Below are 12,819 nucleotides of genomic sequence, written 5' to 3'. Positions count from 1 at the left end.
AGACAAACTCATTACTATGGACTTCTTTTTCATCGAATGAACCAAAAGAGAAAGAGAGAGATTCCTCCACCCCTCCAGCCTCTAAGTTTTGATAAAGGGAAAGGACGGGAGGGAATGTAGAGGAGAGGAATGAATGAGGCAAGACTAACAAGGTATGTAGAAGAAAATTGCTTTATCAGTAATCGCAAATTTTTGATAATCTGAAAGCACTTTAAAGAAAATTGAAATCTGAAGAAGGATGTCCTGCTAATAGCCACTAGATGGCAGCATCAATACAATAACAATACTAGTAAATTTATCAACCGCACCATATCAAAAAGCATGTGTAACAATGTATGCTTCCCATGGCTAATCCTAAAGTTTTCTTTTATTTTCGTGTGGTACAGTTGAAGTTAACACACACATATGCAACTACCTTGCACAGAGTCCGATTTGGGGGTCCACCTAGCAGTGTCTACTTGAACTCGCAGTGGCTCTTGAACACTGGAGGCCCCCCGGAGTGAAGCTGCGCATGGATGCCCTCTACCACTGTACCACAGGCCCTTCCCTGAAGCATGTTGTCATGAGGGACTAGTTCTGCATTGGGGGGGGGGAATAGCCTTGGGGCTGATTCACAACTCCTTGAAGATGCACTGAAACGTGTGCTGAGCAAAAACGTGACTTGTACAACTCTTGATTTCCCAATCAAGGCTGATGGTCTTCTCTGATAAGGCGCAACGATGCTCAGCATGGCATGGTTTTTTCCCTTATGCGTTACATCATTCTCCAACTAAGGTTATCTCTCACTGCTAAAACTATATAATCTGTACCACTTTTTTCTGTTCAGTGTTTGTATATGGAAAATTTGTTGTTGTTGGTTGTTTTTTTTCCAGAAGTAAATGGCAAATATCTTACCTAGAGAAGAAAAGAAAGGCCACAGAATGATGCTGAAGAATGTGAGGAGCTTGAGGAACTGTAATAAATCAGAAAATTACCCAACCAGCTTCAGTGGGAACCATTCTCAGGAGCATTTCTGAGACTACCAGGGCAATCCAAATTACCTGCTTCGTGCTGCCAAGGTTCTGTGAACTGGGAGAGCCACCACCACATCCGCAGACCAGTTGATCACAGTGGTAGGATCAGAAGGTAGGGTGTAGACCAGGCTTCCTCAGCCTCAGCCCTCCAGGTGTTTTGAGACTACAATTCCCATCATCCCTGACCCCTGGTCCTGCTAGCTAGGGATCATGGGAGTTGTAGGCCAAAAATATCTGGAGGGCCGAGGTTGAGGAAGCCTGGTGTAGACAGATCGATCCAATCTCAGTGCCAGGCTGCTGCTGGGATTGGGCCCAGAACAGGCCTGATGCTGGCTGGCACTGGCTGTGGAAATGACTCAGGATCCATTGGATCCTGGGCTGGCTCAGCCCCACCCCCACCCTCTGAATGCCCCATTTCAAGGCTTTCTGCTTGGCTCTACTAGTGGGGAGACCGTTGGCAGTTAAACTCCTATCAACTTCCTTCATCCATGTTTCCCAGCGTCTTTAACCATTAGTCATGCTGTCTGGGGGCTGATGGGAGCCAGACAACATCCAGGTCTACAGGCTCACATATTCATTGTTCCTGATAAAGTAATTCTGATCCTTGGATGGGAAGACCGAAACTGTGACCAGAAATATGGCAATTTCTTTGTCATGTTTCATCATGTTTCATTGAGTATTCATTATACTGAAATGTATCCCCATGAACCCATTTAATATTCATGCGGAGTTTCTCTCTCTGCACTTAATTAAAACAGGGTATAATTCAGAATTGGTTGTGACTAATTGTAACAATGATGCCTTGTTCAATCGTGTACCGTGAATATTAGAGAGAATCTAATGGCCTTTTTGTTTGCATCTTAATAAACCTCAGAAAACGGGGAAATAGAAGGACTTCTGACTTTCTCTTAAAATAAAAATAGTTGGAAAACCTCTCTTTCCCCCCGCTAGCATGAACATGAAGGGCAGTTTGGATATTGCTCTTGTGTTCATGAGGCCTCATATCCAGATATCATTGTGTCTAAAAAATGGAATTTCATTAACAAAAGGTCATGCTATGTAAAGTTAAGCCGGTCAGAGCATCTGTATCTTGTAAGGTCACTCAAGATTCATGGGCCAAATGTAACTGGACAAAGTACAGCCCCATCTATTTACTGTCATTGTTACATGCCTGCAAAGATGCCTGGAAAGACTCAACAGGCCATTCTCAGGTTGGTGAAGGTCCAGGAGCCAGCTGAGAACCTGAAGCAACTCAGACATTGCTCCAGCAAATACTAAAAGAAAGTCACAGGTGGGCTAGGTGGTTTGTGAATATTAATTACACCAATCCTGGCCCGATTCAAAATGCTGCCTTTGACCTTTGTATAACTTGAAATGACTCAGTACTGCAATACCTCAATGAGGCTGGAAACATGAGCACAGACTTTTTCTGAGGTGGCTCCCAGCTTGTGGAACGCTCTCCCCAGGGATGCTCATACATACCTGTAGCCACCACGCAATTTCCCCCCTCTTCTCCCAGGCCTGTCTGCAATGATGGAGGTAGAGAACTGACCAGAAGGGGTGGCACCCACAGCACTCTCAAAATTTCAGATGTTCCCATGGACCTAAAAAGGTTAGTGATCTCTGCTGTAAATGAATTACTTTCACTTCCTTTCCAGAACAGTAGCAGCACTTAAACAAAATCCTATGTGTACTTTCTGTTATTTGAGAGTAGCCCTTTGAAATTCAGTGGGGCTTACTTCTGAGTAGACCGATGAGGTTCTAAACCTGCTGCAAGCTCCACCTCTTGCCCTTTACAAAAATAAAAAAGGCACCCAAAAAGTAATCTTTAACACAAGCACACCTGTGTGATTAAGGAAGTCCAGTTCCCTGACAGCTACATGCCATGACTGCCCATTATAGGAATCACACCAAAGATGATAGTGGGTGTTGCAAATCGAGATGACTGATCTTAGAGTTATGCAGCCTGTGTAATCAGAATATTTTTAATGCTTTCTTCAGCCCACACAGGACAACTAGATTGCTCCACACTCCCACAGTGCATTGCACTACTGTATTCTGTATTGTTAAATCTGTGTCAACAGTTTGTATAACAGCCTTACTAACATAACCTAAGTTAAAAGTAGGAAATGAGTAATCATGCAATCAAGCGCAATTTCACTGTGTTATGCTTGCGTGTCCATTGTCTTGGTGATGTGTGTGACTATTCGGAACCAAAGAGGAATATATTATTTTAACAGTTAAACACATTGGGGAAGGCCTGTACAGGACTGCTCCTCTGCACCGTGTGTTTCCTAGCTACTTAGACACAGAACCAGGGCCCAAGTCATCAGAGTTGGCCTGGAGGCTTCAGAACTCCTGGGGAGAGGCAACAATGTGTAGTCATAGCTGAACCACAAGCAAGAGGATTATGCAAATCCATGAAGGAGAGAGCTAATGTGCGCTGCTAGCCATGATTATGCTGTACCTCTGCAGATGAAGGCTGTCAAGGATGTAGGAAGTGGGGTGTGGGGGGTGCAGGCCGCCCTGGGTGTCATCCCTGAAGGGGGTGACAAAATGGCTATGGGCTATGTGACGCAGTGGCTTGCGCACCGGCAGGCTCCATGCTGCCCCAAACGGTAGCATGGGGCTTGCATCCACCCGCCACCTCTTCCTCAGTCACCCTATAGCTGGGGGGGGGTGAGGCTCGATGCAGCACACCCTGCCCCAGCTCACCCCTCCCAATGGGTGGCTTGCCCCGCCCCTGGGCAGAAGACGCATGCAACGCCCCGGGCACCTGAGCTACGCCGCTGCATGTAGGGGGGCGGGAAACCAGCTACAGATTGCAAACAACAGGAGCAAAGCATAGCAAACAGGTCTGCAACCAACTACCCCTCTAAGATGGAGGGACACAGGTGGCACTGTGGGTTAAACCACACAGACTAGGACTTGCCGATCAGAAGGTCGGCGGTTCGAATCCCCACGACAGGGTGAGCTCCCGTTGCTCGGTCCCTGCTCCTGCCAACCTAGCAGTTTGAAAGTACGTCAAAGTGCAAGTAGATAAATAGGTACCGCTCCGGTGGGAAGGTAAATGGCGTTTCCGTGCGCTGCTCTGGTTCGCCAGAAGTGGCTTCATCATGCTGGCCACATGACCCGGAAGCTGTAGGCAGGACCCTAGTTTGTGGTTTGCCTCAAGTGACAAAATGTATTGGTCTGGTCCTACTGCCCTGTGTAAACTCCTTTTTTCCTCTTTACTTCCTGGTCATTTCACTGCCCATTCTTCCCCTCTCTTTTCTTTCACCCCTCAGACATTCCCTCCGTCCTTCCCTCATTTCTCTGAGCCAGACTTCGTTTTCTGGAGTCATCTGAAGTTTTGCTACTCTCAGTCTTCTGACTTCTCTTGCCTCGCTTCTGCCACCTTCTCTTCTCTCATAGGCTTGCTCTGCTCATTTGTAGGATCTAACTCATACACCCAATAACAACAAGTGAGGACAGCAGCAGTTTACTGTGGAATTGGACAATAGGATTGCTCTGTTTAGTTTTGCCACTGTCATGGAGAAAGTAACAACCACCCACCGCTACCACAAATGGTGGCTTGCTATGTATACAGTTCAATGGAGAGCAAGATCCAGAAAGCTTTTGAGGATGCAAGCCATAAACCCCGTGAGATACTGTGGTGGTAAGATGTCAGTATGAGGGACCTGATGCAGATCCAGAGAATTTATCAGCTGTAGAAATTTTTAACTTCACTTAAACCTGGCTTTTACTGACCTCACATTAAACACAGGGCAATTAAGACCTGTTGATTGTGACAGTATTTATTTCAGACATTGTTTCCTTATGACTTCAGAAATGTGAGTATTTCGTTCATTTCCACATAGTCACATGTAGTTGCAGCTGTTGCCACTGAGACAGGTGTATTATACTCCTGACAGGAATTAATAACTGTTGGTATGCAGTATTACTGCTACTCGTTTTTGTTTGTTTTTAAAGAAAAGGTATGGGCACTTATAGAAAAGCTAATGCACTAACAGGAACAAGCAACGGGGCTATTGTTTGACTTGGCATTTTCCACCTCTGCAGCCTTTGAAATTCCTTTGACTCCTTTGTCGCTCTGTTTTGTGTACAGTGGATTACAATAATGCTTTTGCCTTTTTGACTGCTGTAGGACAAAAGATCTCATGGCTGATAATGAAGTCACAACAAAGGTCTGAAAATGCAGACACAATGATTAAAGGTGATCTTCAAAGGGCAAGTGTGTGTGTGTGTGTGTGTGTGTGTGTGTAGACTTTTCTTCACAATAGTCTGTGTGGCAAGTATTGCCATTAGCACTTCTGTGTGATCCATTTCCAGCACACCAACAAATGCATATTTGTTTCTCATTTGCTGTGTATGCCCTCCCTGAATGAATACACAAAGCATAACATGATGTACATAGGTGTAGTGCAAAGAGATATATGCTTACTGATATCTCTGTTTAGCCTTAGCAAGGTCGTTTTTACTGTCTCCCATTCCACTGCTTTGCTGTTTCAGCCAAAAGATAAATTGTCAGGCAGACAGTCTCAGTAATCTATTGATTTATCTTTGATCAGGCTTCTTCAGTCAATGGATCATTATATACACTGAAGCCACTACACCTCCCTTCTTGGGTATTTTCACGTTTTGTTTAGTTCCTTAAGTAAAACAAATCCTAATGCAGTCCAGTTCTACAAATGTCAACTCAGAAGCACATCCTATTCCATTCCAGAGGGCTTACTCCCAAGTAGGTGACTATATGAGTGTACTGTTACTAGTGGTGTGGCATACCCTGATTAAGAATCAAGAGCATTAAAGTCATACAAAAGCATAAGAGGAATTTATTTTTTTACACCCAACATTCCATAATGTATGACTTTCAAAGAATAACAGAATTTTTAAAAGCCTATTTCAAAGAGCAATGCAAGGCAACTCACACATTTAATTCAGTCAGCCATGAGTAATTTCTTTTGTACGAATGAACTATAACCACTGGGATTCTCTTTCTTTTAAAGCATATTTTTTGTACTTCTAAAACAATGCTTCCCTAAACTTTGGGGATAAAACCCTCTCTATTTTCTCTAATATTTGATACAAATGAAGATTCTGGTAACCATGGCATTTTAATGACATCACAGTAACCATGACAACAAAAGTGGAAAAGTGTCATCGGAGCCCCTCTCTCCAGCTCTGTCGTATAATATTTAATAGACCATTTCCAACATGTAGAATTGCATCGTCTTTCACTTTATGAATAACATCAAAAATGTCATTTGTGCCTTTAAAAGTCAAGTTGTTTTGTGGCCCCATTGCAGGAACATCACAGTGGAAGAGTCAGGACAGTGTTGTCACATGGAAGGAATTGCCCTTGCATTCAGAAGTTTATACATGTCGCGAGAACAGAACTGCAAGTGCAATCCAAATGAGGAAATGCCAAAAGAATCACATTAAAATACAGTGAAGTAGATTATAGACATGGGAAGCCAAGAACCAAACTGGGGAGCAATTAGGTTTGTTTTTTTTTAAAGTTACTAATAAGAATTTCTTAATACTTTAGAAGGTGGCTACAAACACAAGAACCCCTAATGATATATGTGCATATATGACACTATTTTTGGGATAGGAAAAGATATCACAGCAAAGAGATTAACTGTAAGAAAAATAACTAGCACAGAAAATGTTATTCACATGAAACTAGTGATTAGACTTACATAGAAACCTGCTGGATGTGGTGCTTGGATATGTGAAACTATCATGAGCAAACTATTTGTCCCATTCTTTGCATCTGTGCAAAGCTGCCATATGTAGTGAGTCACTGAACTACAGATTGCAGCATCTAGTAACCAAGTGGAATACCCTCAGACCCTCGACCGACTCCACCTACTCAGGCTAGCTATTCCACTTGAGCCTTGCTCAGACAACAGTCTTCCTGGGCTGTGGTGTTTCCCTGTATCCTTTAGTTCATTCTTCAGTCCAAACGTCTGGCTTGCTTTTTGGTCCTGCCTCCTAGTTTGTTTCTTGGTATTGACTTGCTCTCCACTTTTGACTTTTGACCTTGTCCCACAACTCCAGGCTCCTGATAGGTATAAGATCACAGTTTCATTCACACCAAAAGTCATGTCTACGATATAACAAAACTGAGACCCTTGCTGGTTTTTCACACCTGGATCGTCTCACTGGGATGATATGGCATTAGTTTCCATTTCTTTGTTGAGTAGTGCTACCTGTGAATAGGCTTGTGGAGCTGTTTTGCTTATGGAGTGTTCCTTTGAGAAAACATCAGGCAGATAGGTTGTTACAAATCACCTATGCTGATTGATTGAAAAATGCATTGTGCAATTAATGCTGCATCCCATTCAGGTAGAAGAGTGAAAATTCAGAAATAATTAACTGAGAGTAATGAAACCCACTTCCTTTTTCATGTGCAAGTCAGCTTTCATCTGCCATGTTGAGCTATGACTCAGAGTGTGCCAATACCTAATAACAATGTGTGTCCCACTGGGAAAATCACTAGGACTGGGCTCACCAGAATTCTCTATCACAAAGTCACTTTCTGACTCAGAACAAGGGCTACAACAGCACTGGCAGTAATATGTTCTGTAGATGAGTCATGCTGACACATTAATATGAACATAAAAACTTTGAAACATGAAGGCAGGTAGCTGAAGAACTAGCCGAGTGGCTCTCAAATGTCCCTCTCTCATTTGCGAAAAGCCACCCACACATAAACTGTATCTATTAAGCTTTTACTATCACCTCAAGCCTTATGCAGTAGCCATGCAGCACTATTTGTTGTAAATGCCATCCCTGTACCCTAAACAATCATAGGAGGGCTGGAAGGGATCTCAGGGGTCATCTAGTCCAACCCCTTGCAATGCAGGAATCTCAACTAAAGCATCCATGACAGATGGCCATCCAACCTTTGCTTAAAAACCTCCAAGGAAGGAGAATCCACCAACTTCCAAGGGAGTCCATTCCAATGTCAAATAGCTCTTACTGACAGAATTAAGAAGAAGGAAACACTGCAACGTATTGTTGCAAGTCCTACTAGTAGTCTGCAAGAGTAGGACAACTTTATCAGGACCAACAAAAATGCCACAAGTCTAATGTTAAGCAAATTACACGAACAAAAATGGAGGGGGGGGGGGAAGAATCTGAGCAGAACAGAAAACTTTGAAAACCTAGTTTCCAACACTCTCAAGATGGTGCACTGGAGGGCAATGCGGAGTTGATTAACTTAGATCACACCAGATGCAAAACATATTTCAAGTTATAGCAAAGGTTACTGGGACAAACAATGGCTTTTCCCTTATGTAGCAGCTCAAGTCCTTAAAGGACCTGAAATCATATATTACTTTGGTTTCATAATACCTTTAATAGCTCAGGAATAATAAAACAAACTTTCTTCACTAAAACAGAAATAAATCTGTCATTGGGTTTAACAAGGTACTTCTTGATGAAAGTTAACAATATAGCTTTGAAAAGATCCCAGAGTGATTATAAACCTCTGGTCAGAACATCACGTTGATGAAAACCAAGGCGTAGAAACTGACTTCAATAAAAACTGTAGTCAGTTTATGCATATGGATTCATTATAACTACAGTGATCCAGCATACTATAGAAATGAATGAAAAGGCTGTGTGGCATATTGCATTATCCTTTTTGGAGGTGAATCCATGTGCTACATGCTAAATCTGTAATGTTAGCATTTGGAAAAATATGTGCTTGATATTTTAATCCCCCAGTTTCTCCACGTAGATGAGGGCAGCATTTATGCCTCCTCCACCCACACTAACAACCCTGTGATAGTGAGGCTGAGAGAAAATGGCTGGTCTAAGGACACTGAATAAGTTTCACAGATGAACAGAAATTTGAACCCTAGTCTAACTGCAACAGCTTAAAATAATAATAAAAAATTCCGTCCAGTAGCACCTTAGAGACCAACCAAGTTTGTTATTGGTATGAGCTTTCGTGTGCATACACACTTCTTCAGATACACTGAAACAGAAGTCACCAGCCCCTTCTATATAGTGAGAGGGTGGGGAGGGGTATTACTCAGAAGAGTGGTGGGAATGGGTGATTGGCTGATAGGTGTGGTAAACCTATCACAACAGCTTAGCCTCTACCTCACACTGGCTCTTAATGTATACAGTTCCCTTCAACTGGCTGAGGATGGAAACCTATGGAGCCCAGATATTGTTGGCCTCCATCACTCAGCTACCATGGATAATAGTCAGGGATAATGATACTCCTACAGGGCACAGGTTTCCCTTCATTACTCTACCTCGTGCTCCTCTCCTGGAATCTAAAGGGGCATTTAGGCAAAGTGCAGCAAAGTGCAGGTTAGATAGCCAAGGGCCAGGACCATGGAGAGCTCCATACCAGATACAGAGACTCACTACCAGGTATTAAGGAGTTTGTTGCATTAGCACTGCTTGGGGTAGTGTGGTGGTGACTGAAGCTTCAGATAGTTCTGCAGGGAGACATGTGTGTGAAACCCTGCTTTCATGGAGGGAGCCTGCATGGTAGCTATAGGGGCTGTATTTGAATAAGATGCAGATAGTTCAGGGGAAGAGCCTGAATCCAAGGAAGGAAGTAAAGTGACCTTTTCTCTGTCTGCTAGGGTGGCTCCTCCAATTAGGCCTCTAGTGGCATGACTGCTTAGGGGACTGACTCCTGGCAAACTTCAGGAACCCAGTTGCCTTTATCCTTGGAGTCATGATACCATTTGGGGAAAGAGTTTTCCAGCTGTAATGTGAAAAGTACAGCTGTGATATTAGTTGATTATTCTCAGATGTGAACAGCAAAGGACCAGGGAAATCTTCCAAAGACACCTAGGTGCAGAACATGAGCCCTTACCTGCCAACATTGAAGAAGCCCCCAATCCTGGTGCTCCCTCGTGCCAGGCTGATCATGGACAGACTCCTGCATACCCATTTACCCTTCAGACAGAGAACCAACAAAGCCAAAGTGCTTGAGCTGAGCCAACCTCCAGGAAAACCCTCAAGGGGGAGACAACCCCAAAACAGCCCTATCAGAACTTAATGATATGAAATATTGAGATATTTAACCAGGTGGTAGGTATGGATGGCACTGAGTGGCTTGAAAGGGAGCACTAAGAGGAACAAAGACAAAGACCTATATGCCATGTTCAGACTAAGAAACTGTGTTAAAATGTTCCCATGATCAGAAGATAGAACTGCCCATTGACACCAGCAGACACTTTCAAGGCTCTAATGGGAAAATTGGGTGGAGCCCAAAATGAAAAATGACACCCCCCCCACAAGCAGCCCAATGAGGACATAGCATGTACCATGGACATGGAATGCTGACTGACTGGAGGAGGAAAGGGGAAGGAATGGAGTAGCTGGATGCCAAATTAAAAAAGCTCATTGTAATGCCACCAAGGCATGGGAAACGACATACATAAAAGCAGCTCTACAAGATTGGTACCAAGGTCCTCTAGCTCAGCATCCTGTTTTAAACAGGGGCAGCCAGATTCCTTCCAAGAAGGCCACAAGTAGAGCATGAAAGTAACAGCCTTCCCCCATTGTTCATTTTCTAAATCTGGCATTTGGAGGTACACTGCATCTGAATATGGAGCTTCTGTTCAGCTATCACGGGTGACAGCTGGCACGTTGAACTGGAAGCTAAGGAGAACAGAGCGGGGGACTCTGGGCTACAGTTCTCAGTGGTAGTCCGATGTTATTTGTAAATAGTGCTAGTCAGAAGGAGTTTTCTCTAAATCACGGAGAAATGGCCTCCAAAAATGCATCTTTCTTCTTCTGTTCTAGTAAGCAGGGGAAAACACATATTTTGTGGCTTTTGTGACAGGATCCTCAACGTTATTGAAACTTATTAGTTATATATTGCTGCGGGGTGGGGGAGGTGTGACATCTTATGAAATCATATCTTGGCTTAACGCATCTTAACGCATCTTAACCTCATGCTCCTCTGTTTACCTTAAAATTTACATGTGATAAAAGAGGACAGCAAAGATTTACAAGGAAGGAGACAGCAATCAATTATCAGAATGTCCCCTGCCCGAGTTACTATAACGGAGGCTCTCTTCTTGCCCCAGCAAGCCAAAACAGAACTTCCCTTCTGAGGGACAGGCTACCATAGCAGAAGCTGGGGTACTTTGTAAGAAATATCTCATAGATTTGACATTTTCTAAGGGCCTCTCCCCCCACCCCCCAAATCTTCTTTTGCAGGTTTCAACCAATCCTGGGGAAAAGATAAAATCAGTGTGCTACTGCAGATCATAGAATCAAAGAATCTTGGAGCTGGAAGGGACCCAAGAGTCTTCTAGTCCACCCCCCCCCCCCAACGCAGGAATCTCAGCTAAGCACCCATGACAGGATGTAAGGATGTTTTGGTGCTGACTAAATGGTACCTACGTTCTTCTCCACAGTACTGTACACAGAAACTTGTCTTACTGAAAGGCTACAGTGCAATCCTATTCAGAAACAACCCCAGTTCAAAGGGACGTATTCCCAAGTGTGAATGCCTCCCTGAGTCAGTACTGGGTACTCTACACTGACTGGTGGTGTCTCTCCAGGGTCTCATGGAGAGGTACTTTTATGCACATGAGCCCATCTGCATGCAAAGCATATACTCTACCTCTGGTGATGCTTGCAGAATCCTTAGAATCATTTCAAATGCTTTTGTAAAACAAAACAAAACCCAGCAACCTTAAGCATATGAAAATATGGCCACTCGTCCACATATCTGCACACATAGCACTTGTAAAGACACCGCACCTCCCTAGCAATACCTTCTGCACATTTCCCAGCTAGCCATTCATGTGCATGCGCTGCCTTGCTCACCAAGTCATACTTATGCATGCTGCTGGAAGTGTCCCTCTTTTGGGCGACATGGCAAAAGTGGGACACTGCATATGGTGATGCCTCTACAGGTCTGGCTGGCAGTGGGCTGCCAGGGAACTGCAATGTGCAGATGTGTCAAGCCCAGCATACGTAACTGTGTGAATAGGACCTGCAGCTGACCTCTTATGTGGGTTGGGTCTACACTATATTTGTCTTTAATGAAAAATATGATATACTGCTGTCGCTGCCTGAAAGAGGAAGAGGTCCACATGTGGTTGTCCTCTGATGATCTGGTCGGTCTCTTCCCTCTGTGTCCATCTCTCCTCCCCCTGCTCCCTGGCCCTCACTTGCTTCTGGGCATTTCTGCCACTTGAGCATTTCATTCATGTTTTCCCTCTCCTCCCCCCCTCTTCCCCATCTCTCTCTCTTTCAGAGAAATATGTATGTCTGTGTGCCAGTGTGTGCGTGGGCGGCCTTTGAAAGGCTTTCTGTCAGTCAAGCCACTGAGCTGAAAAGAGACGAGAGGTATGGGGGAGAGCAGTTTTAATGGGGGATGTGGGCGGCTGTTGTTGCTACCGCAGCCAGCCAGCCATGCAGCCCTTCCCTGTGGGGGGAGCATCTGCATAAAGCATGGGGACGGAGGCTTTCCGCCACTCAAAATGACCCTCCCCAAACACATGAAGTCTCTTCACCTGCCACAGTGCCTGAAGCAACACAAAGCAGGAGGCGAGGGCCGTGACTGCAGACTGCCTTTGACATCTGCTGGGCTCAGTTTCCCTGTAAGCCACGCATTTCTGTTACACCTTGAGGAAGGCAGGTTGCATCATGAAAAACAGGGGAATGGTTTAGAGAGCTTTATTAGCCAGGGGTTTTGTCTTACAGCGGGAAGGACCCAGCATTGTGGAAAGCAGATGGGGACCCTTCACAGCTGTAAGGTTTTTGCTTCCTAAAATATAGGGGCAAGCAATAGCTTCCTAAAATA

The 12,819-nt window shown here is 44.2% G+C and overlaps 1 protein-coding gene and 1 long non-coding RNA gene across 2 annotated transcripts in view; both read right to left on the bottom strand.

Annotated features, from left to right (window-relative positions):
* GTF2H1 (general transcription factor IIH subunit 1) overlaps positions 1 to 12,819 on the bottom strand; it is a gene marked incomplete at its 5' end in the record, with an annotated part of 324,820 nt that overhangs the window by 10,318 nt on the left and 301,683 nt on the right. The window lies entirely within an intron of this gene.
* Positions 5,826 to 12,660, bottom strand: LOC307222676. The gene is made up of 2 exons (XR_013841838.1): positions 12,530 to 12,660; positions 5,826 to 7,313 (listed from the first exon to the last, which is right to left on the bottom strand). It is a non-coding gene; the product is annotated as an uncharacterized lncRNA (long non-coding RNA).

This window comes from Podarcis cretensis (genome assembly GCF_951804945.1).
Source record: "Podarcis cretensis genome assembly, chromosome: 1".
Taxonomy (NCBI): Eukaryota; Metazoa; Chordata; class Lepidosauria; order Squamata; family Lacertidae; genus Podarcis; species Podarcis cretensis.
The sequence above is the reverse complement of the archived record's forward strand: the minus strand, read 5'-3'. Positions and strand labels throughout refer to the sequence as shown.